At 40.3% G+C, this 23,424-nt stretch overlaps 1 protein-coding gene and 1 pseudogene across 3 annotated transcripts in view; both read right to left on the bottom strand.

The window, feature by feature from the left end:
* Nucleotides 1–23,424, bottom strand: part of LOC124805010 — a 1,149,888-nt gene that overhangs the window by 1,031,804 nt on the left and 94,660 nt on the right. The window contains exon 2 of one of the 3 annotated variants that reach the window (XM_047265411.1): nt 8,868–8,920. The exons of the other annotated variants lie outside the window; for them this stretch is intronic. The gene's annotated coding sequence lies outside the window, so the exon portion shown is untranslated. The remainder of the gene's footprint in view (nt 1–8,867; nt 8,921–23,424) is intronic. 3 annotated transcript variants of the gene reach the window in all.
* Nucleotides 15,300–15,417, bottom strand: LOC124709218 (annotated as a pseudogene).

Below are 23,424 nucleotides of genomic sequence, written 5' to 3'. Positions count from 1 at the left end.
CCATCTCATTCTTATGAATGTTCTTCATAGTCCCAAAATATTGTCCTTTCGAGACTTTTTCAGTTTAAGGTAAAGAAAAAAGTCACGACGACTCAGACCAAGTGAACATGGGGGCTACGAAACAACAGCAACACCTTTTGACGTCAAAAATTTGGTGATGGAAGTGGCCCTGTGACATGGGTGATTGTCACGATGCAATATCCACTTGCTTGCAAGGTCCAGTCTCATTAGATTCACCCTTTCCCTTAGCCTTTCGAGGACATCTTTGTAAAACACTTGGTTGATAATTTGTCATGGTGGAACAATTCTTTATCTACGATACCCCTACTGTCAAAAAATTATTCAGAATTATTTTGAACTTTGATATGCTCATGCGAACATTTTTTCAGTCGATGAGCTGTATCTATGCCACACGTCACTTCTCCGCTTTGTGTCAAAAATCCAAGATTTACCGCCTGTGATCACACGACTGAACCATTCGTGATCATTGGCAACCCTCTGAAGAAGATGAACGGACACGTTTCTTCCGGCATCATTCTGGCACAAAACCTTTTGCATATGCAAGTCTTCAGTCAAAATTTGGCATAAAATGAAAGTGATGGAGAGGTGACACATCATCGTCATCGTTAAACGTCGGTGAGATTTCATAATAGCACGCACACGTTCGACTTTTTCGTCCTTTTCTGAAGTTGGTCTCCCTCAGCAAGGTTCAACTTCAACCTGTTCTCCTGCGACGTGGTTACCGTCGTCGCTGGCGGCGCATTGTTCCTGTGTATCGCAGTTTGAAGGCGATTGATATTGACTTTGCTGGTCAGTTTAATAAACAGCAATTGATTGGAGGTCCAAATGTTTTTCGTGGACTCCATCTGAACTTTACCTGTGATGTACAAGCAGTATTTTGCGGTAGTACCTGGCTGATACTTGCTGTTGTATGGGGCAATCAAGCAGATTATGGTGGCCTTGAAGCATTTCCAGATGCTAACATTTTGGCTTGCAAGACATGGAGTATTGCTGAGACTACAGGACTGTTGGCTAAACAGCCTTATGGTACTCTTGTTCCAAGCATGCCATTTGTTTTGACTACGAGAAGGAAGAAGAAGTTAAATGCTGATGAGTACCTCTTTTTATGGGCGAAAGTCGGTAATGGCAATTGTAAAATAAAGATCAACCTGTGCTCTCTATAAGAAAGTTTTCCATGGGCTAGTTTCAACTTTTGGCGGGTCATACTTGCAGAGTTCCCAAGTTTAACACAAAACGCGATTGCAAATATTGCTCTAAATTCTTCTGTTCCATTTTTGTAAAGAACAAGAAAAAAGAGGTTCACTGACTGGGCTATCAAAAATCACTTAACGGCTGTTCGGAGGCGAAACTCGGCCTGAGCATCTCGAAGGGATGAACATGTTGGCCTACACAAGTAGAACAACACAGCGTTGCCAAATCTTTCATGGTATTGTCAGTCTCATTACTTGTCTCACACACCCCGTATCAATAACTTAGGCGACAGTCAGAGTAGTCCTTTCCTATTCCTCGCAGATTATGCTGTCGTTTACCGGCTAGTAAAGTGTTCGGAATATCAAAACGAATCGCAAAATGATTTATGCAAGATGTCTCTGTAGATCGAAATGCGTTAGTTGGTTCCAAACAATTAAAAAGGTTGATGTCTACCACATTAACACTAAATAACTCTGTAAAATTCTGGTTAGACAATAAATCACACAGATTTAAAGATTATCGATTCAGCTAAATAACTCCTATTAAAAATTACGAATAACTGAATACGGTGGGACCCTAACAAGATGGAATTGTCTAGGAAAGTTGCAAAAGTTCAAGTAACGGAAGCTCGTTTTGTGTTATCCCGAAAGAGGTGAGAAAGTATCAGGAATTTGAGTTGAGGTCAGAATTATTAAAACAAAGCCTTTTTTCGATTTGTCGAATTTTTTTAACGAAATTTCTATCGCCAACATTCGTCTCCGATTGCTTCAGTATTTTGTTGACAGCTACCTACATGGCGAGAAATGATCATACTTATAAAATAAGAGAAATCAGAGCTTCTACAGAAAGATTTAGTTATTCATCTTCATCACTTGCTGTTCATGACTGGAAGAGTCACGAATCTAACTTAAAGTGGTTCTACATACCTTCTGCTAAACAGTTAAGTGTGAATCGCAAATTAGTTCTTTTTATGTAGAGCCAGGGACAGGGAGACGATGGACGTACCTTGTCAATAACAATTGCTTTCAAACCCGGCAGAAATTGCTGCTGTCAGCAGATGCAGGCCCATATCTAGCACTTTCTTATAGAACATGGTGTAAGGAACTGCACTCGGTGAATGAAGGGCCACTGTTCACAGTGACACAAAAGCTGCACGTATTCAGTGGACAAAACAACAGAGAATCTGGGTAACACCTGGCTGCAGGCGTATAGCGTGACGTGATGAGTCGCGAATTTGTAGCTTTTGAAATAACGCAAGTCGTCGATTTGACTGACGACCGCACATGGCGTTTAACCGATGGTGTGCGGAGGTTGTAGTTCATAATGGAATTGATCTTGTGGGTTGGGCCCAGTTCTTCACTTTACCAGGATCCTGAACCATGTAGATTATATTAACATCCTTGGTGACTAGATATTGTGTTATTTTCTACATCCTCATGATGAGTAATCCCAGGATACTTCTGCCTTCCAAGATGACAATACCTGTGTTCCAAGGCTACATGCACACATTCCTTGTTTGACGAATATTGGTTCAAATGGCTCTGAGCACATCTGAGGTCATCAGTCCTCTAGAACGTAGAACTACTTAAACCTAACTATCCTAAGGACATCACATACATCCATGCCCGAGGCAGGATTCGAACCTGCGACTGTAGCGGTCACGCGGTTCCCGACTGAAGCGCCTAGAACCGCACGGCCACACCGGTCGGCTGACGAATATTCAGACACCCTATGCACTTACTCTGACGCATTAAATCATCACATCGTAATCCTGTAGCAATATCTGGTATGCTCAGGAACAGTGAGAAAAATGTAGCCATCAACATACCTGCATTTTAGTAGCTCTACAAGATGTGTTACATGATAGTTTTTCGGAACAGACCAGCAACATATGGAAATTCACCATATTCGAATTATAGACCGGTCGTTGACCTGTGTCGGTAAACGATCTTGACTTGGTGTGGTAAAACAATGTATTTGCATGCTACTGGGAAGCAAAGAAATGCTTTGGAAGCAAACTGGACGACATCGCCAGTGAACCCAACGCTGGGACAGCCAGGCACCCTACTGAGCTTCTTCAGAGAAGGGACCATGATGTGTGTCTGTGACACAGAAGATAGGAGCCGGCGGGGCCTTCTCTGATGCCATGCAGCGCCGCCAGACACATTCCGCAACAGGAAACGCTTCCTGTCATGACCATTTGCAAAAAATGTTTTATAAAACTGAGTGAGAGGAAGCTTGTGTGTGTTTATTGTGTATTGAACCGGGGACTTAGAAGCGACGGAGAGGTTTCGTTCCGCCGTAGCTCTCAGTGGTTCGCAAACCCACAACAGTTCACAGCTGTCCATCCACCCCACCACCGCCCCACGCCGAACCCAGGGTTATTGTGCGGTTCGGCCCCCAGTGGACCCCTCCTAGGAACGTTTCGTACCTGACGAGTGTAACCCCAAATATTTGCATGGTAGAGTAATCATGTAGTACGCGTACGTGGAGACAGTGTTTGCTCAGCAATCGCCGACGTAGCATTACTGAGGCAGAATAAGGAGAACCAGCCCGCATTCGCCGAGTCAGATGGAAAACCGCCTTAAAAACCATCTACAAGCTGGCCGGCACACCGGACCTCGACGCTAATCCACCGGGCGGATTCGTACCGGTGACCGGCACACCTTCCCGTTCGGGAAGCAGCGCGTTAGATCGCGCGGCTAGCCGAGTGGGCGAGAGGAAGCTTAGCAGAATGTGTATTGTCTGCCTCACGCAGACACAACTTTTGAGACAAACACCAGAGGTTCCTATCTCACATGTGAAAAGAAAGCCTCTAGTCATAGAAAAACGTGGGACGCCGCTAAATCCGCAGCTCCTACACCAAATATTTTGTTTAAGAACATGAGAAGGATGTACGTTAGTTCATACGGAACTTTTCTCAGCATGACAGACCGTAGCGATGCTGTAAGAAAGATTCCTTATCTGATGAAGAAAGAGACAGTAAGAGCGAGGTATGACACTTTTCCGAGGAAACTGTTAGGAAGAATTTCCCTGGTTAACCAAGTTAATGTAGTCCAGGAAAGGGGACTTGCGCTCTTAGAGACACCTTTTCAATGGTCGGACCTCGCAAGAAATAGAGTCCAGCATTTACGGGCTACCTCGTAACGAAAAACGCGATGAAGCGAGGTTGGCTTGGCTTACCCACAGTAATTAGACAATTGATCCGACGGTTTTCGCCTCATGGTGGCCTCCCAAAGCCTGTCTGCGGATCTTCAACTTATGATGCCAACTTAGTAGAAATTGGTATTTCCGCTGATTGAGGTTGCAACATTTCTGCACAAACAGTTCTAGTATGCCGAGACCGAGCCATTTCTGCTAGAGATATAGGGAAACTCAGATCAGCTACGTCTTATAGCTTCAGTGCAACGATTTATCTTATAGGTCACGAAACATTTTCTTGCAAATTCTACACTAGGTGCGAAGTATTATCTTCTGAATTCTACATGTTCCGTTCAGCAGTACTATCCTTTACCAAGTAATTTCATTACCATCACTATGTACTATAGCGATTTATTTTCAATTTTCCCGCCGACACCAATGTCAGATCAACATACTTGCGTTCGCGCAGGTTGCCTTATCGAAATGTTTCCAAAGAATCTTTTTACGAGGTATCATTGAGAACTAAGTATTTTTGTCATAGTTGTCAGTAATCAAGCCAAGTTATTATTAACACAGTTTCATCAATTTTGAAAACCACCTACAGATGCACTCATTACTGTGTGGATTCAGCTGGATGTGGCATACCTGAAGAAATTCGTGGACTCTTTTCATCGCCAAAATGAATCCATTGTCAAGACCAGAGTCGCTGTGACACGGAATATTTCCTGGTGATGATACTGTGCAGTATTCTCGTGGTATTAGATACATCTTCCCTGTACAAATTAACTTTCTGTCGAGGAAACGGGATGGCACCATTCCACCATTTTCATCTCTCTTATATCACAAAAACACAAGTTATTAGCTATACTGATCAAGGATGGGGTCTCTTTCAGGGACGGAGCTCCAGCGCACTTTCATTGGAGCGTCCGTGTCACTCTGATTTAATGGGGATAGAGTGTATTTCAAATAGCAGGTTTCTGCGGTCTCGGCGTATCTATGAGAGAGTTTCGTAAGTTGGAACACTTTTCAGGCTTTCCTCTCTAGCCAGTCCTGTAACAGGAACTTAATATATTTTCTTATTTAACTTTTAAATGATTGAATTCGATTTATGCTTCCAGCAGTCTTTTTGTGAATTTACAAATATCACTACATAAAAGTAATGTTAACGCCAACGTGAAAAATTTTTCCAAGATACAACAAGGACATGCACTTAGGAACAGGTACTCTATTCAAATTCAAAAGTACTGCAATTGATAAAAGCTTGTCAATATAGTATTTAGTAGGGTACGTGTTACATTATACAAACAATCAGTAAATGAAACCATATTTAGAAAAATGATTATTAAAAAAGAGTTATAAATTAAAATCGACTTTCAAATTAAAGCTATTGTTAACCGACACAAATTTCCATTTTCGAATGAGGTATAATTGTTAATACTTTAAATAAACTCAGTTCATTTGTAAATAGGATTACAGCATCTTTTTCCGCTTCAAGGTGCGAGATAATGCACGACTGAAAAAGGATGGTTTAACAATCCACACGTTTTGTAACTAGTTTTATAAATATACTAAATTTTACTCTCCTTAAAATAGCTTTAACACATTATATAGAATTTAAATATGTTTAACTCGTAATATTTGTAAACTACGACAAAACAAAACCTCGCATCTCATAGCAAGAACATGAGAACTAAATGCCGGAAACCGCATGTAGTGGACTCTAATGCGGAGGAGGTTCGAGTCCTCCCTCGGGTATTGGTGTGTGTGTTTGTCCTTAGGATAATTCAGGTTAGGTAGTGTGTAAGTTTAGGGACTGGTGACCTTAGCAGTTAAGTCCCATAAGATTTCACATACATTTGAACATTTGACTCTAATGCGCGTTCCTTCTTGTCACTGTATGTCCGGTCACTAGACTGAAACACCGACCAGGAAACATCATTTGATCCTTGATACACTAGCCTCCTGGTGCAACAATCTCCCCTACATTTGTCAAAATAACGAGCAATGTGTTATCGTAACCTTATTGACCCTTCACTTAGCAGTGTTGCCCTCAAGTAACGTCACAATTTCACCCTGGTTTCTGCAAAATTTTTCAAGTTTCTTCCTTGTAAGGACAATGGTGCTTCCAAGAAATCCTTTACGTTCTCTCAAAGAGTGACACCATAATGCCTCTGTCTCAAAGTTATTGAACAGTGTGCTTTTTTAGCGGAGACCGTGCAAGGTTATGTGAGCATCAGTTACCGATGTAGCAATTTCTTTCGATCTTGTGGCGGCATTTTTTTCTTTTGCAATGAAAAGTTCTTATAAGTCTTGAAGGTGACTCATTATACGAATTATTACCTGGGACATGGCAAATGGGCTTGTCTTTTCTGGGAAGAGGAAGTCTGGCTTCGAGTACAGAATGAAGAATAAGTCGAAAAGGAGAAGAAAACAGCAGCTTCTCTGCAGGTGAATGATGTAAGTTGTAACAGTTGTGGTCACGGGCAAAAAGGGGAGATGTAGGCTCTATATAATGTGGAAAATGTGGAACTGTTCTGTGGTTTCTACGAAGAAGTAATTGTTTTAAGATATTTCTCAAGAAACAGTGAAAATTCAACCATATTTTCAGCCACAGGAACAACATTGCAGTATTAATATTATAACAACTATGTAATTTTTGTTGGCAATGACACTTACAAGTAACAGTTTGAAAAAAGATCAATAAAATTGTTCACAGGATCATATACGTCTAACTCAAATATATTATCATTTACTCTGTTTCTATATGTGCCTAGTATTGGGTTAAGCAGGGGACGCAGCTCAGATTTCCTTTCTTAAATGAAACCATAGCGATCTGTTTGGTCCCAGAAAAGTAGTTTTAGGTTCCATTGAACTTCATTCAGATCTTCAGCGGTTGTAAGTAATATCACTGAGGCAAGCCCGTCACCGGAATATTGGCCTGTCTACTGAAACAGTGTGTTATATCTCATTATTTTGCTGCCTCCAGCGTAGAAAAAGTCGAGATCGATATGATTACACAGATATTTATTGCTCTCTGGACGACCATCTGTCTTCCTCTTCACGGAGACGAAGACGACACCAGAGAAGTTAGTTAATTCAGCTTCATTTCCTATTTTAAAGAGACGTAATAACGATTTCTTCAGCCGTTACACAAAAACTGGCCTTCTGCGAATAGGACTCGAGCGCTGAGAGTTTCGTACGAACTTAATCATGTATACAGGCTGTTCATCTATTTCGGGAATCAAGGACCTCGACAAATTTTACATATCGACACTGATATTGGCAAGATATCGGATCCATAGATTCCGAGAGTTTCGATAATGTTTTAATTTCAAGTTTGAACTAGGATAAAAAATGAAAAAAACAAATATTTTCTCGCGTGATATTATTATAAATTACAAATTTTCTCTTTGTTTTCCTTTATTTGTACTGTGGAGCGTTTCTTATTGCCAAATTTGATCATTCTACGTCAAAGGTAAATACACTATAGGTTTTAATGTGTGACAGTGTATAAAATTATGTGACATAAATGGCCATATGATTTCATTGCTTTCACTTATGAGCTTAACACACACACACACACACACACACACACACACACATATATATATATATATATATATATATATATATATATATATATATATATATATATATATACCACCGAAGGACTATAGAACTCCAGTATGTGTAATAAATTTCACCTTGATACATCTACCTGCTCCGGAGAGAAAGAGTTTTGAACAGCCGGACAAACAGACAGGCACAGCCAGATCGACAACAAAGTTATCCCATACGGGTTCCGCTTTTACCGACTGAGATATGGAACCATAAAAAGTACGCCATTGCAGTTTGGTGATGTACTTGGGCGGCTATTATGCTAAAATATTTATTCAATGATAATGTGCACACTCAGTATTATGTAAAAAGAAGTAAATAAACAGAAAGTGGACACTGTAATTTTATCGTGGCCCATGGCTTCCCGTATTGCAGGAACGGCCGTCACAGGTAGCAAAAGGAGAACCGCACCGGAAATGACCGAGGAGAAGCCAGATGGCGCCATGTAACCAACCGATGTGTTCTCCATACAGCCTACCTTCCCCAAACAGTAGTATTGAATGAACTATGGATGAAGCCCGACCAATAGGCATTACATGCACTGCGCGAAAATAATAGTGGGATGTAATATACTAACCATATGAGTTGTTATTACTTGTAACTTTTTATGACATCATCTGACTATATACTTCTTGTATTCTTAACATTGAGAATGGCTAGCTTCCAGCTAAAATCTAGATCTGCACAATTTAAAAAGGACGACTGATCGCTGCATTTACAAAAGAGATAATAGTCATTCCGAAATGAAAATAATGTTTTAAAATCAGTAACATTTATCACTCCTTTATTTCATTTCTGCTTAGTATTTAGTTCGATCCTGGCTTGAAGAAAAAAACATTAAAAGTGGTATGAATTTACATAATATAAAAGATTGTCAAAAATAGACTTCCACTTACAAAATTGGTCCTATACAACACGTCCTCCATTCCTGTAGAAGAACCGTTTTCCTCTGTTGTAAAAGAACAGAAAACAAATTTTTTAGATCAGTCACTAATGGGTATTAGTACAGGCAAATATACTAATTTTAGAACCATTTTTATTTTGTTTTTGCCGTTTGAGCTCGGGTACATTCGTTGTCACTGAAATATCTAGGGAAGATGCCATAATGCACTTCATAAACTGTAAGTTAACAATCCGATCGATTACCAAACTGACCATCTCCCTCTGAGTTTTACCGGTTTCTTATCTGCCAACAATCTCCGCCGCAGATCGTACATGAATGACACCTTTTCTCAGGTTTATTTTGCCTCAGTCTTAAAACAATATCAACTGTCCTACCCAGAAAAGTGAAGTCTTGTATACACGTGATGCAGATCGAGTGGTGCTTCACCGCATGCCGTTCCCTGATATTTAACTGAATGCCGTATAAACACATATATCTTTCGTGACGTTGGCTTCGAGACATTTTCGAAGTCTACCTACGTACCTAGACTAGAGCAGATGACAAGACAGATATTGACAAAGGGCTGCTGCAGATGTGCAATGAAAACAGCCAGCCTTTATGAGTTATAGAAGAGGAGTGACTGATATCGAAGAAATAGATGACCAAGAATATTTTAAAGGGCAACGTAAGTGAAATAGCAATACTTTGAAAAAAAAAACCATATAAGGACCATATTTCACAAGACAATGTAACTAAATTTGGCACAGTTGTTAAGAAATGTTATACGCTTACACACATAAGCTTCTGTGCTTATTGACTTTATACGTTTGCAGTTATAAACAATTGAAGTATTTCAGCTTGGTGAGATCAAATTTTGAAGAAATCTGTCACGTCGGACTGAGCACATTCACGTGCAAAATTTGATGTACAATTGTTAAAAATATCTGTGGAACAGAATTTTGATATTTTATTTTGCTGGATGTTTACAGCTCTCCAAATACCTGGAAAAATGCACTAAATTTAGGGCTTTTCTCTTACACAGCCGCCTTATACTACTGCATCAAACGAAAATTACTTCAACAAAATGTTTCAATGTCGTATTGAATAGTTGCACGCCAAACGCGGGAAAAGGTACAAAAAAATTTCAAATGTGAGCTAGGAGAAACCTGAATCAAAGGTTTGACAATATTTGTATTAGGCCTTCCCTTATCTGGGTGAACTATGGTAAACGATATGCGTACTTCTCTTCATCCTCAAGCAGTCTTTTCTTCGATTATCTGCTTTTGTTAACCTGATTTCCTAACTGAGTAGCAATAGTATCTGCTGCAGCTATCCTCCTGTTATTGATTTCCATCGACATCGACAGTGTGAAAGCTCTTGGATCAAATTCACGCCTCTGTAGAGTGCGTAATAAGCCAAGATTACCACAATTAAAAACTAAACAAGAATCGAACTTTGCAATTTGATCAGCATTTGTGGGAACAAACGTTTAGAAACATGGTTTTCCTATCAGAGAGTTGTAACTTCCATAAGGATTTTGAGTGTTTCCGTTAACATACTATTATAGAAGTTCTGAACTTGCTAAACACATAAATATTATCCGCAATGTGATTGCATAAAAGTGCAGGAAAACACCGCAGGAATAAATAATATGTGGAAATACAGACCAAGAGAGCGGCATGGCCCTGTGCAAACTTTTACCAGTTACTACTTTTTCACAATTACGAGTGGAATTGGAACATAATATTCAGAAACTGAAATTTCAATACCATGTAGTAAATGAAGAGTCAATTAAAAAAGTTTCACAATTTTGGCCACTTTCGCGAACGTCTCTCGTTAGTTCACCGATCTCCAAGAGATGTGAGTTCATATATTCCGGCTTGAAGCAATGATATACACTGCTGAGCATGAAAACCGGAACACCTGGAAGTAAACAACGGAAATTTACTTATTGTACGTATAAAGCATAGTAAGAGCAACACATCTTTAAAATTGTAGTTGATTTTAAAGCATACAGGATGAGAAATGTAGGATACAAAAATGTCACCTCTGTCACCATCAATGGTCTGGCCTGGCTGGACATCGAAGCAAACTGATCTTGGATGACATACATCGGCACGTCAATCCGTGCTTCTTCGACGCCAGCCTAGAGTTCGTCAACAGTAGTGAGTGGTGGGTTGTGACGTGCCAGACGCTATACAGCCCCTGACCAGAAGTTTTACATGGATGAGAGATCTTCAGAACGTGCTAGCTAGGCCAACAGTCGAACACTCTATGCCTCGAGGCAGGTCAGGAAAGTGTTGTCTGCATCCGAGCTTTTGTTATGCTGTTGAAAGATATTGTTATGGAGACCACGAAGACAGGGCACAGCCGCACAGCCACCAGCCCTCACACTTCAGAGATGTAGCGTCTGTTATCCAAATTACCGGATATATGTCTCGGAGGTGACTCTGTTTCGAACCCAGAGGCACCCCATGCCATCACCCCCAGAGCTGTACAAATTCATCTTCTAGCATGCCTGCCCCTGATTCGTCCACAATCATTATAGCAGCTCAGCCTGCCGCAGCGGGAACACAAGAGTACACGTGTACCGAAATACTATGGTCAGTGCAGGGTAGCTTGGGTTTTCGTAAGCGTGTCAGGCTTCACGGTACCGGTTCAGCCTGCTGCGCCACCTCTCCAACGTGACTACGGAGCAGCCAGGTATGTGTATGCATAGGTAGCATCCCTGCAGCTTATTTATCACAACGGTGAGAGAAGCAAAAAGAACAAACCAGACCTAAAGAAGACAGACGTGAAAGTAAGAATTGGGGAATATGTATCAATCACGAAACAGAGCCAAAACCCGGTATGGGAAAATGTACATACGTTTCTGAGACAGCTTCAAATAAATACTAAGTGTCTCGCAATGCAATTTGTGTTAAAAGCTAGTCAACACTCATTCGGGAATCTCGAGTATGTTTGTAAATATGGCAAGTACTTTTCTCAGTCAATTTTTTTTTTTTTTTTTTTTTTTAAGCAGTACAGAGGCATAGCGATTGACAAGTGTGTGGGTGGGAATGTGTACTTAGAACTTGCGGCAATTTATCTGTATATAGGTTTGCCAAATTTAGGATAATAACTGATTGAAATATGAAAAATGTATGGCTCAGTGGATATTAAAAACCACATTCTGGTGGTATGCAACATAGTGCGAAAAAAGCTTTGTATGAAAGAAAAGCTTCTTCTCTTCAGAATTTTTTAGATTAACATAATATGAAATAAAAAACCGTGTTTGCTAAAAAACGTTTGGTGACTTTACAATGAACTATTTTGACCACTTAGAATGAATTCAGCGAACCCGGAAATACGCATCCGGGAAAAGTAATTACAATATTTATAACTGAGTTCATATCAAACTGGAACTCACTAACATTACAGAAACTGGACTTCCAAAACCTTACTCTAGTTGGCGTTGCAGTACAATAGACATCTTCAGGTTCTTAAGTGCAAAGCATCTCGACTTTCAGAGATGGTTCTGCTTACTATGGGAAACAAGTGACCTGAAGATGGCTCGAATTGAGATTAGTAATTACTAATATAAAGAGGGTGAATTTGCATACCAAATCGTTCATATAGGACTGAGTAAATAAATAAGCCAGAAATGTGCCGGAAAGGATAAAAAACACAAAATCCACAATTTTCTGGAGTACAATGATCCAAAATGAATATGGGCCTCGCCTTACGATACTCGGGTAAGAAACGTCCGAACCTTCCTCATAACACTGCCATGAAAACCTATAGAACAAATTGCTACGTTGTGTAGTACCGCGGGAAGGCAGGCAGCCAAACAAGGCTCCTATAGCCTGCCTGGATTGGACAGAGGTTGGCTCGGGTGGTAGTAGAGCAGCCTGCCAGTTCTGCTGATAACGTACGGCAGTTTGTCTGTCTGGTTAACAGGCAAGCGTGGACAGGTTAAAAGATGAACATTTACAACTCTGGTCACCCCAGATGCTAGCCCATTTGACAAAGATGAATGGAATTTGGCATCCTTCTTTCTTCTCGGAGCCACCATCAACACGTATGTCCATCGCGATTCTGTATAAAGAATCAGCAGTCGCCTTAACAGACGACGACGCGTCACTCCTGTGTCCGGTGTAATCGCTTCGCGCGCCATTGACTGCGCGCTCTCTCTTCTTCCGCGTAAAGGGTAGCCTCAACATGTTGCTGTTGGGTCGTATCTTCCCACACAGTTCCTGTGAGGTCTTGTCCCTGCAGTAAATTAGCCTGTTGCCTGACTCAAGGTACGTGATATCGCTGTAGGATCCCACGAGGATGAGTAAACAACATGTCTGTTCTCTCAAGCGCTAGTCGAGTGGGACAGTTACATTCATGCATTGTGTTGAGTATGGCACTCTAACCTATCGATTTCACAATCTCGTGATGATCGTTGGATCTCAACAAACAAAGGTAGTCATATCGTGGGACCCATGGCCTCAATAGCCGTTCGGATTCCACTCGTGCTGTTGGACTTCCTCTCCTTCATAGAGAGGGAATAATACGGTCTTCCCACAACAACGCTGCGTAGTCTTTACTCATATGCAAAATGATGATGGCTGTACTCCTAGCTACCTCGTGCAGTTGCACTGAAATACTAGTTACAGCATATCCCAGTAGGTAGCACACATGGTGCCAGTTTAACGTTTGTTGCCTAACGCCGTCGTGGTATTGCAATCTCAACTGCTTGCAGCGAAAATTTGCAGTTAATAACGAAAACTTAGTAATTTACAGGATTCTGGAAGACATGATATGAGAAACTGTATGGCTTACCAAATTATGCAATAAATTGCGCAGAAACGCACAAGCTGCAATAGTAATTTTCTTTATTACTAGATGACTAGTTTCGACCATAAGCTCATTGTCAAATCATACGAAAAAACAGAAACCAAATAGTGAGTACTTTGTGCTTTACAAAATGTGCTACAGTACAAAAATAACCGATACAACTGGTACAAACCAGTAAGCTGTACAGTAATACCCACTACGACAGTCACAAGACTATCCGCTTTTTTGTGTTATCGTCGGTGTCACCGAATATGTGGTATCTGGTAAAATTGAACATTTAATTCCACATAAAACATATCTATACAGGATAATTTGAAAGAGTGTAAGGCTGAATGATTAACGGTTAAGAGAGACATGGAATCGTCTATATCACTCACGTCAAAGATTAACTATAATAACAAACATTAGCGACATTAAATGTTTATTTATCACTGTACACTCGCGTTTACTGGGACAGAATGCGACGGTATACAGTGAAACACATCTTGTAAATTAGTGCAGGGCCGAACTTCATTCTCCTAACCGAGACATTGCACTGTGGAAGGTATTAGGAAGGCTTTTTGGAACAGCACCGTCTGGCAGCAACTTTATTTTATATATTTTCTGTTTTCTCTCTCTTTTTTCACTATTTATTAGTGATTAACCGCATGTGTGGTAACAAGCATTACAAAATACACCTTTCGAACACATGAAGGAATCTTTACAAGAAGATATTTAACTTATAATTTGTAAAAAAGAAAGCAAAATAGTGTCATGCCAGCACTATACTGGGCACGCCAATTAACCAAATTCTTTGCGCCGCGACGATGGTAGTAACAGCAGACAAACTTCCAAAACACTAATATATGTACCCATCAACAAATTTTTACAGACAAATTAGTACGAAATGGCAGGAAAAGAAACTCCAACAGCATTGAAATCACACATTGAGGAAGAAAACGATTATATAAAGCCAGTCATAAAATAGTGGCAATATCACATTGCCAATATAAATCTTTACGTACAGTCGAAAATAAAAGACAGCTAAATATAACATGGCGAGATAACAAAGTTTAATAGGAATAAAATCACATAGTCTGGTACAATACAGATATATGAAAACCAGACAAACCAGTCGTAAAATCACACTATCATGTATGTCCGATTCTATGTAATGTTTTTATTTATTACTAGCGTCATGGAGGAGCTCAAAATAAGTTTCATCGGCGTATTGGTGAGGCCCCGGCATGTAAACGTTTTGGCTTTCGTTACAAATAGTAACTTAAATCTCTTCTTGTAAAGATTTTTGCTGTATTTGAAATATGTACTTTTTAATTCTTGCTACCCAAAGTGCGGTAAATCACTTCATAAAAAAACTAAAAAATGAGAGAAAAAAGAAAATGTCTAAAATTAAGTTGTTGCCAGACGGAGCAGTTCCAATGCACTCCGTCATCAGGCCACACGTGGCCCACCGGGACCATCCGACCCCCGTGTCATCCTCAGCTGTGGATGCGGATAGGAGGGCGTGTGGTCAGCACACCGCTCTCCCGGTCGGTATGATGGTTTTCTTTGACCGGAGCCGCTACTATTCGATCGAGTAGCTCCTCAATTGGCATCATGAGGCTGAGTGCACCCCGAAAAATGGCAACAGCGCATGGTGGCCTGGATGGTCACCCATCCAAGTGCCGGCCACGCCCGACAGCGCTTAACATCGGTGATCTGACGGGAACCGGTATATCCACTGCGGCAAGGCCGTTGCCAGCAGTTCCAATAAACGCTTCCTATACTTGTCTTCCTAATACCTTCCGCACTACGATGTCTCAGTCACGCGAATTAACTCACAACATATATGTAACTGGAATGAATAGTCATATGGCTGCCGTAATAGATGTTACCGCCTAGCTTAATGGTATTCACCAATTGTCACCGACTGTTTATTTTATGCTATTATTCTATATATTCTTTTATTCTATATATGCAGTTATATTATTTTTATGTATTTACTGTTGTATTATGTAAAAAGTATTTCCTATTTGGTTTCTGCCTCTAGGGACGATCTGATAATTAGCTTAGGCTTGAAATTAGTCATCAAGTAATAACGAAAATTAGTATTCCAGTTTGGACTGTTCTCTGCAATTTATGGCATAGCTTAATAACGTTAATGATAGGGGTACAGAGACGCATACTTCATCCATCGTCAGTATCTTTTAAGCAGGATAGCTTCCTCAGAATTACCAGGAACAATCTATGAACACACGATCCAATAAAGCATGGATAGACGGATATGATAATCATCGTCCGAACAGTGTATCACATTGCGCCTACAAACTGTGAACCGCACTGTTATAGAGAACATTATTTAGAAGATCTGAAAGTTTATGAGAATAGTGCCAGGGCCTCACCCCGTACGCCGATGAAACTTATTTTGAGCTCCACCATGACGCTAGTAATAAATAAAAACGTTACATAGAATCGGACATCACTTGGTTTCAGAAAGAATTAAGACACCACACAAAAGAACTTGACTTCGCGATTGGCGAAGGAAGAAAGAACAAAGAACTATGAAACTTTCTTTTGTACATCAAGAAAACAATGAAGGAAGTTGTACAATAATTCAGTACAGGTATTGAAGAACACGAGGAATGATAAGTTCCACCGGTACTTAGGCATTCCAACCCTAAGTTAATAAGAGATAATTTACAGTCGAAATTTTTATGTGAAGTCTCTCAAAGCTTTTTAAATAAAACAAACGTTATTAACATTCTATATCACTGTGTGTATATATATATATATATATATATATATATATATATATATATATATATACAGCCCCTGTAGCTAGAGAGCCCCGGATTACGGGTTTGGTTGGTTGGTTGATTTTGGGAGGGGGGGGGGGAGGAGGGGATCAAACAGCTAGGTCATCGGTCCCATCGGATTTAGGGATGGGAGTTGGCCATGCCCTTTCAAAGGAACCATCCCGGTATTTGCCTGAAGCGCCGAATTGTTGAGCGTAACGTGGCGGCGTGTAACGTAATTATGTCGGTGCATGAGAAACAGCGTGCCCCAATACAGTTTCGGGTTCGAAGAGATCGTCCAAAGGTGGATGACTCTCTACTTCAGCATGACAAAGCCAGACCACACACGAGCGCTGCGGCATGTTCAACCGACGTCTTGGGTTTACTGTGACTGACAATCCTCCACACAGTACTGATTTCGCCCCATCCGATTTTCATCTGTTTCCGAAACTTAAAGAGCACCTTCGATGATTTCACTTTGATAGTGAGGAGACGGTGCAAGCCGACGATCGGTTATGGTTCCTTCGACAAAGTCAAACGTTCTATACTGACAGTATAACAAACTCATCTCTCGTTGGCAGAAGTCCGTTCGGCGGCAGGGTGGATATGTTCAGAAATAAATAAATGTTAACAACGTTTGTTTTATTTGAAAAAGACAAAGATATGTCACAAAAAATTCGGAGGCATCACTTTTCAGCACACCTTCGTAAATACTGGAAGATTTGAGAGTTACTTAGGAAATACGAAAGTTAAACGGATAATGTAAAGGGGCAGTCCGGTTTATTTCCGTTTCACTTGTGAAGATGAAGAACGCGTGTTATAATATCTTCTTATATTGTTTTAATTGTTCTTCAACATGCAATTAAAATGACCGTTATGTAAGCCGCATTAATGTTTTACAGCTATAACCGAATTCGGCTTTTTGTTATTAACGTCATTTGATCTTTTTTCAATACATATTTTCGTAGAGATTTGTGGTCTGTCTTAGTATATTATCCGCATTCCTCTAAAGATTTCGAGCTTCTTATTCCATAAAACTAGCGTTATTCCATATAAAAGCAGGTCTCGTCTATTCAGATACCTGGCTGCTAATTTTTATGTATGCAGCATCCACTGCTCACTGTAAACGCTCTCTTTTGTAATCCTGTCTATGTGGTACTGGAACAGATAGATGGCCTTCGTCATTAGGATCAGGAACAGTGTAACCTCGCAGGTATTTAAGCTATGTCAGCTTCGTATTACGCGTCTGTTTATTCCGATATTTATGCAGTATATCGGCCATCAATAACCAATATAACACATGAAGCGGTAACGTCCATAATCTCTTGAGGTATTTTCCATTAATTGAATTTCTTTTTACACAATATACTGGCTCCAAAATCGCGAAATATTAAACGGCTTCCAACTAGGGTTGCCCTCTCTGGCAAGTTAGAAGTGGAGGTACTTCAAACAAAAAGTAGCGCTCAGTATATGAGATGGGCAGTTCTTAGTGATATTCATTAATTTTTATCTTCAGATCAAATCTGCACTTCGAATATCACATTTGAAAGTTTAAATATTTGAAAATTAACAGATTTACCTTAAACATTTGTGAGATCAATGGGACTGCCGTTGGAATTTGTTGCCTGATGTAGCGGCCTTCAGAAGTTTCTTCTGGTGTAGAACGTGGTGACAGAACCCTAAATACCTCATATTACACTTTATTTCTACAAGAAATTCACTTTCCACATACTTCAACTTCAGTTTGATTCGCTCATCAGCCCACAAGTTTTTCATCAAGGAAAACACTAGACTTAAAAGTGCTTTGCTCACAGGAACAGAAAACACATATTTCACTATCTTTAATAAGTTTGAGGCTCAGTATTACTAAAGAAAACAACCCAATTTTGGTCTGTTGGTAAATCTGAAGTAAATTTCAACGAGACTTCTTAACACTGCGAATCCATTGTGCAAATCGTCACCGTTTACTTCTGCAGTATGGGCACTTACAATATGTATATAAGGCCTTCAAAAATCATCTCATCCTTCATGATCAGCACAGTGAATTTCTTAAAAGGCTAGATTTCTAAATTAAACTACTCATTTAGACAGTTTAGGCTTCTCTCATAAACGTGAGCAGGATCGTTCCTAAATTTGTCCTGGTCTAATTTGTTAAATGTCTTCGAATTTTGATTCACATTGAAACAAAAAGACGTTTTATTCTTGATTCAAGCCTTCTTTTCAAGAACTTTTCAAATTTCAAAAAGATCTGTACGGTTTGGCTTTTTCCGATTTCCAAGTTGTAAAATGCTTTATGTTACAAAATATTATGTATGTATGAACTACTCATAAAAAGACGGAAGTGACCATCTATCTTCTTCGTCCACTCCTTACACGAAAGTCCGCATTAAAAGGTGGATCTCCTCTTCCCCTTGCGGGAGAAAGCTAGATCGAATAGCTTCCCCGTGTCTAAAGAAACACTAAAGAGCCGGCGGCAAGACAACCAAACCACAAGAACATGTCGTAAAATTATTGAATATTTTTGTTCAACAAAGTCAAACATCTTTTGAGTTCACGTTTTTTCTTACTACAACATGAAAATTCGTTGTACAGCCAATACTAGACTGTCTACGTGGAGTTTAATCTTTTTGCGAGTATTTTTGGTCGTATTATAAATAACACTATGGTTACAATTACCATCAATTACGCTACTATTTAAGGATTTAAAAATCCGTAAAACTCAGTGATCTTTTCAAAAGTTTACTGCTGCATTTTCTGCACCGAAAGTTGATGTATCAGAAACTTCCAAGCTGTGTTCACCTAAAATAAACTTAAGTTTTCCGAAAACATTATGAGCTGTTTCATAAATATGGCTATAGAAGCTTAGTAAGTTCTCCTTCACACCAGAAACCTCAGAAAAATAATTTATCGTCACAGGAAAACATTTAATATTGCCTTTATTGGAGAATTTGCTGAAACAGAAGGTAATGTGTCGACTTGTGATTCTTTTTCTACAAGTTCTCCCGAAAGCGGAGCCGACATATTTTGTACCACCGTCTCACTTTTTGAACTCCCAGAATAAAATCTTGTACTGAACTTTGTGTCTTTGAAAATTACAATCAGCAGAGACATAACCACGGTTATGATTAACTCTGTGATATCAAAGTGACCGTTCGGCTGTTGAAACTTCATTGTCAATAAAAGAATATTTTGCACTAAACAAATTTGTAATCGTTTACTTTTGGAAGGTAACGTAAGAGAAGTTTTTGTTTCTCACTTTATAAATGTTTTGTCACGACCCTAGTACACTCACCTTTTATTGAAAAGTAAGCAAGACACTCTGCAAGCTTTGTCAGACTTTCGTCATCACCTTTAACTAACCAACTTTCAAACTCTTTGTCCTCTAACTATTCAGTACAAATCGAGCACATTCCTTTCAAACTTTTCTTCCATGTTTCAGCCCTTCACTCATTGCCACGACTATTTCTAATTATACTTGATCTGATGAGCAGTTTAAATATCAATAAGTCTTGGAAAAACTCTAAAATTACCGTAAGATTATTAATTTTTTGTGTTGAAACATAGCGAAAGGCTTAAACATGTCAATACTTCTTCATTGGGTCACTTCACTTCATAAATGCAACTGCTTCGTCGACACTTCTCAATTACGAGGGGACGAAATAACTGACGTTTCATCCATTGTTTTGTTGCTTCCTGGTGTATTTTATACATATTGGCTTCGGCGATCAAAAATGTGATGGTGAAGAATACGAATTTATAAATAATACAATATGAAATAAAACAGTATAACTGCAAAAGTAAACCAAAATTTAGGCACTTGAGGTGTGCCATCGTACTCGTGTAGTCACATGGGAAAACTACAGGAAAGTAACGTTGATCCCTGCAAAACTGGGAGAGGTGGCAAAACTAACTCCAAAGTCAGCAGTGATTCAATTCTATTAACTCCATGCTAAAGCAGGCCACTGAATATATTGCTTGTACAAGTCACTTTGAATGCTTTTAGTGATTACTGCTCTTTAGGATAAACTCGTGCACGCCTAATTTACACACACACATAGCCAGCCGCTGTGGCCGAGAGGTTCTAGGCACTTCAGTCCGGAACCGCGCTGCTGCTACGATGGCAGGTTCGAATCCTGCCTCGGGCATGGATGTGTGTGATGTCCTTAGGTTAGTTAGGTTTAAGTAGTTCTTAGTCTAGGGGACTGATGACCTCAGATGTTAAGTCCCATAGTTCTTAGAGCCATTTGAACCACACACACACACACACACACACACACACATAAGTACAAGCGAGCACATCTCCCATTAGCAACTTGTCTTAGTCTTCATTAACCTCTTGGAATCGGGCGAAGAGTTTCCTTGGAACATCCCACGTTCACCATACATCTCCCGCCCTCAAATGCTTCAAGTGGCTCTGAGCACTATGGGACTCAACTTCTGAGGTCATCAGTCCCCCTAGACTTAGAACTACTTAAACGTAACTAACCTAAGGACATCACACACATCCATGCACGAGGCAGGACTCGGAACTGCGACCGTAGCAGCAGCGCGGGCTTGCCCTGATCCTGCTCATTTCATTACAGTCACAATTACAACAGCGTAAAAAATTCGTAACACCAAAAAATAATTAATGTACAGTAATGAAATTTGGCTTACACATTTTTCTAGAAAACATATTTAAGTGATCAGCATTGGAAGATCACTGGTTAATCCAAGCGCAGATAAGCCCTTGCAAATGTGAAATGCAGCTACAATAAACACCAGTGTAACAGCCATCATGTAGAATGCCAGCCTGCGAATGTGTATGCCCGGTCTTGCACAGCTGCCGGATGTCAGTGTGTGGGATGGAGTTTCAAGTCTGTTGTTGTTGGTCGGTCAATACAGGACTAATACTGTTTGTGGACGACGATGGAGTTGCCGTCCAACGATGTCCCATATGTGTTGGATTGCAGACAGATCTCCTGATCGAGAAGGCCAAGGCAAAATTCGACGCTGTGTAGAGCACGTTGAGCTACTGCAGCGGTATGTGGACCGTTATCCTGCTGGAAAACATCCTCCGGAGTGATGCTCATGAAAGACAGCACAGCAGGTCAAATCACCAAACTGACACACAGTTTGGCAGTCACGGTACATGGGATAAAGAAGAGAGTAATTCTGCTGTCATACGAAATCGCACGACACACCATAACTCCAGGTGTAGGTACAGTTTTTCTAGCACGCAGACAAATTGGTGGCAGGCCTTCAACTGGGCTCCTTGTAACCAACACACGGCCATAACAGGCACCGACGCAGAACCAGCTTTCATCAGAAAACACAACAGACCTCCACCCTTCCCTCCAATGGGCTGTTGTTTGACACCAGTGAGGTGGCAAATGGCAGTGGTTTGGGTTAGTATCATGCCTTTTACAGGGTTCCTGGTTCGGAGCTGTTCTTGAAGTAACCGATATTTACAACTCGTTTTGTCACGTGTCAGCTGCTGCTCAAATTGCTGCTGCAGGAGCAGTACGACGCGACAGAGACATATATGCTGAACACGATGGTTTTCCCTCTCGGTAGTTCCATGTGGCCGTCCGCGGCGTGCTCTTCTTGCGGCAGAACGTTATCTTGTCCACTACTGCCAGCAATAACGTACAGTGGCCAAGCCTTTGTGCAGTACCTCGTTCAAACTCATTTAGGTGTTGGTGATGAAGTCTTTGACGCCCTAAATGCATGCTTGACTAACACAGCTCACCACGTTCAATCTCAAAGGTAACTAACGCTAACGACCGTTACAGCGTGTGTTTAAAGCAAACGTGGTTTTCATCCTCATAGTGGTGCTACTAACACCGTTCTCACGCGACGGGCGCGAATTCTGAATAGACATCACCTTCAGATATAGAAATACGCGTAATAATTTTCGTTTTGTGTCGCACATTTCTTTCTATGTGTTACAATTCCTTTTCCGTCAGTGTATTTCTCCCATCCAATCTATTCCTTATTTACTTCTGTTCTCTTTTTTTGCACTGATCTCACATTAAGAGTCACCGTTTTTCCGCTGTATATGAGAAATGGTCAGACGTACCAGCTGTGAACTTCCTGTTTCGACATATCAAATACTTTATTTTGAAAACTCACTTTTGTTTACAAAAACTACGACAGGCTTTTTTTTGGGTCATCAGTCTTGTGAGTGGTTTGATGCGAACCGGTACGAATTCCTCTGCTGTGCTAACCTCTTCCTCATAGAGTAGCAATTGCGACCTACATCTCAGTTATTTGCTGAATGTATTCCAATATCTGTCTTGCTCTACAGTTTTTGCCTTTTACAGCTAACTCTAGTACAATGGGAGTCATTCCCTCATGTCTTAACAGATGTTCTATCGTCCTGTCCCTTCTCATTATCATTGTTTTCCACATTCCTTTCCCCTCCGATCATGTACAGAACCTCCTCATTCCTTACCCTATCTGTCCACCTAATTTCGAACATTCGTCTGTAGCACCACATCTCAAAAGCTTCGATTCTCTTCTGTTCCGGTTTTCCCACATACGTTTCACTACCATACAATGCTGTACTCAAGACGTACATTCTGAGAAATTTCTTCCTCAAATTAAGCCGTTTCACTACCATACAATGCTGTACTCAAGACGTACATTCTCAGAAATTTCTTCCTCAAATTGAGGTCTATATCTGATAATAGTAGACTTCTCTTGGCCAGGAATGCCCTTTTTGCCATTGCTAGTCTGCTTTTGATGTCCTCCTTGCTCCGTCCGTTACTCGTTATTTTACTACCTAGGTAACATAATTCCTTAACTTCATCTACTTCGTGACCATCGATCATGAAATTAAGTTTCTTGCTGAATAAGATTTTCACTCTGCAACGGAGTGTGCGCTATTATGAAACTTCCTAGCAGATTAAAACTGGGTGCACACAGTTTTAATCCTCCAGGAAGTGCACACAGTTTTAATCTGCCAGGAAGTTTCATAACAGCGTACAC

Source organism: Schistocerca piceifrons, chromosome 7 (genome assembly GCF_021461385.2).
Source record: "Schistocerca piceifrons isolate TAMUIC-IGC-003096 chromosome 7, iqSchPice1.1, whole genome shotgun sequence".
Lineage (NCBI taxonomy): Eukaryota > Metazoa > Arthropoda > Insecta > Orthoptera > Acrididae > Schistocerca > Schistocerca piceifrons.
The sequence above is the reverse complement of the archived record's forward strand: the minus strand, read 5'-3'. Positions and strand labels throughout refer to the sequence as shown.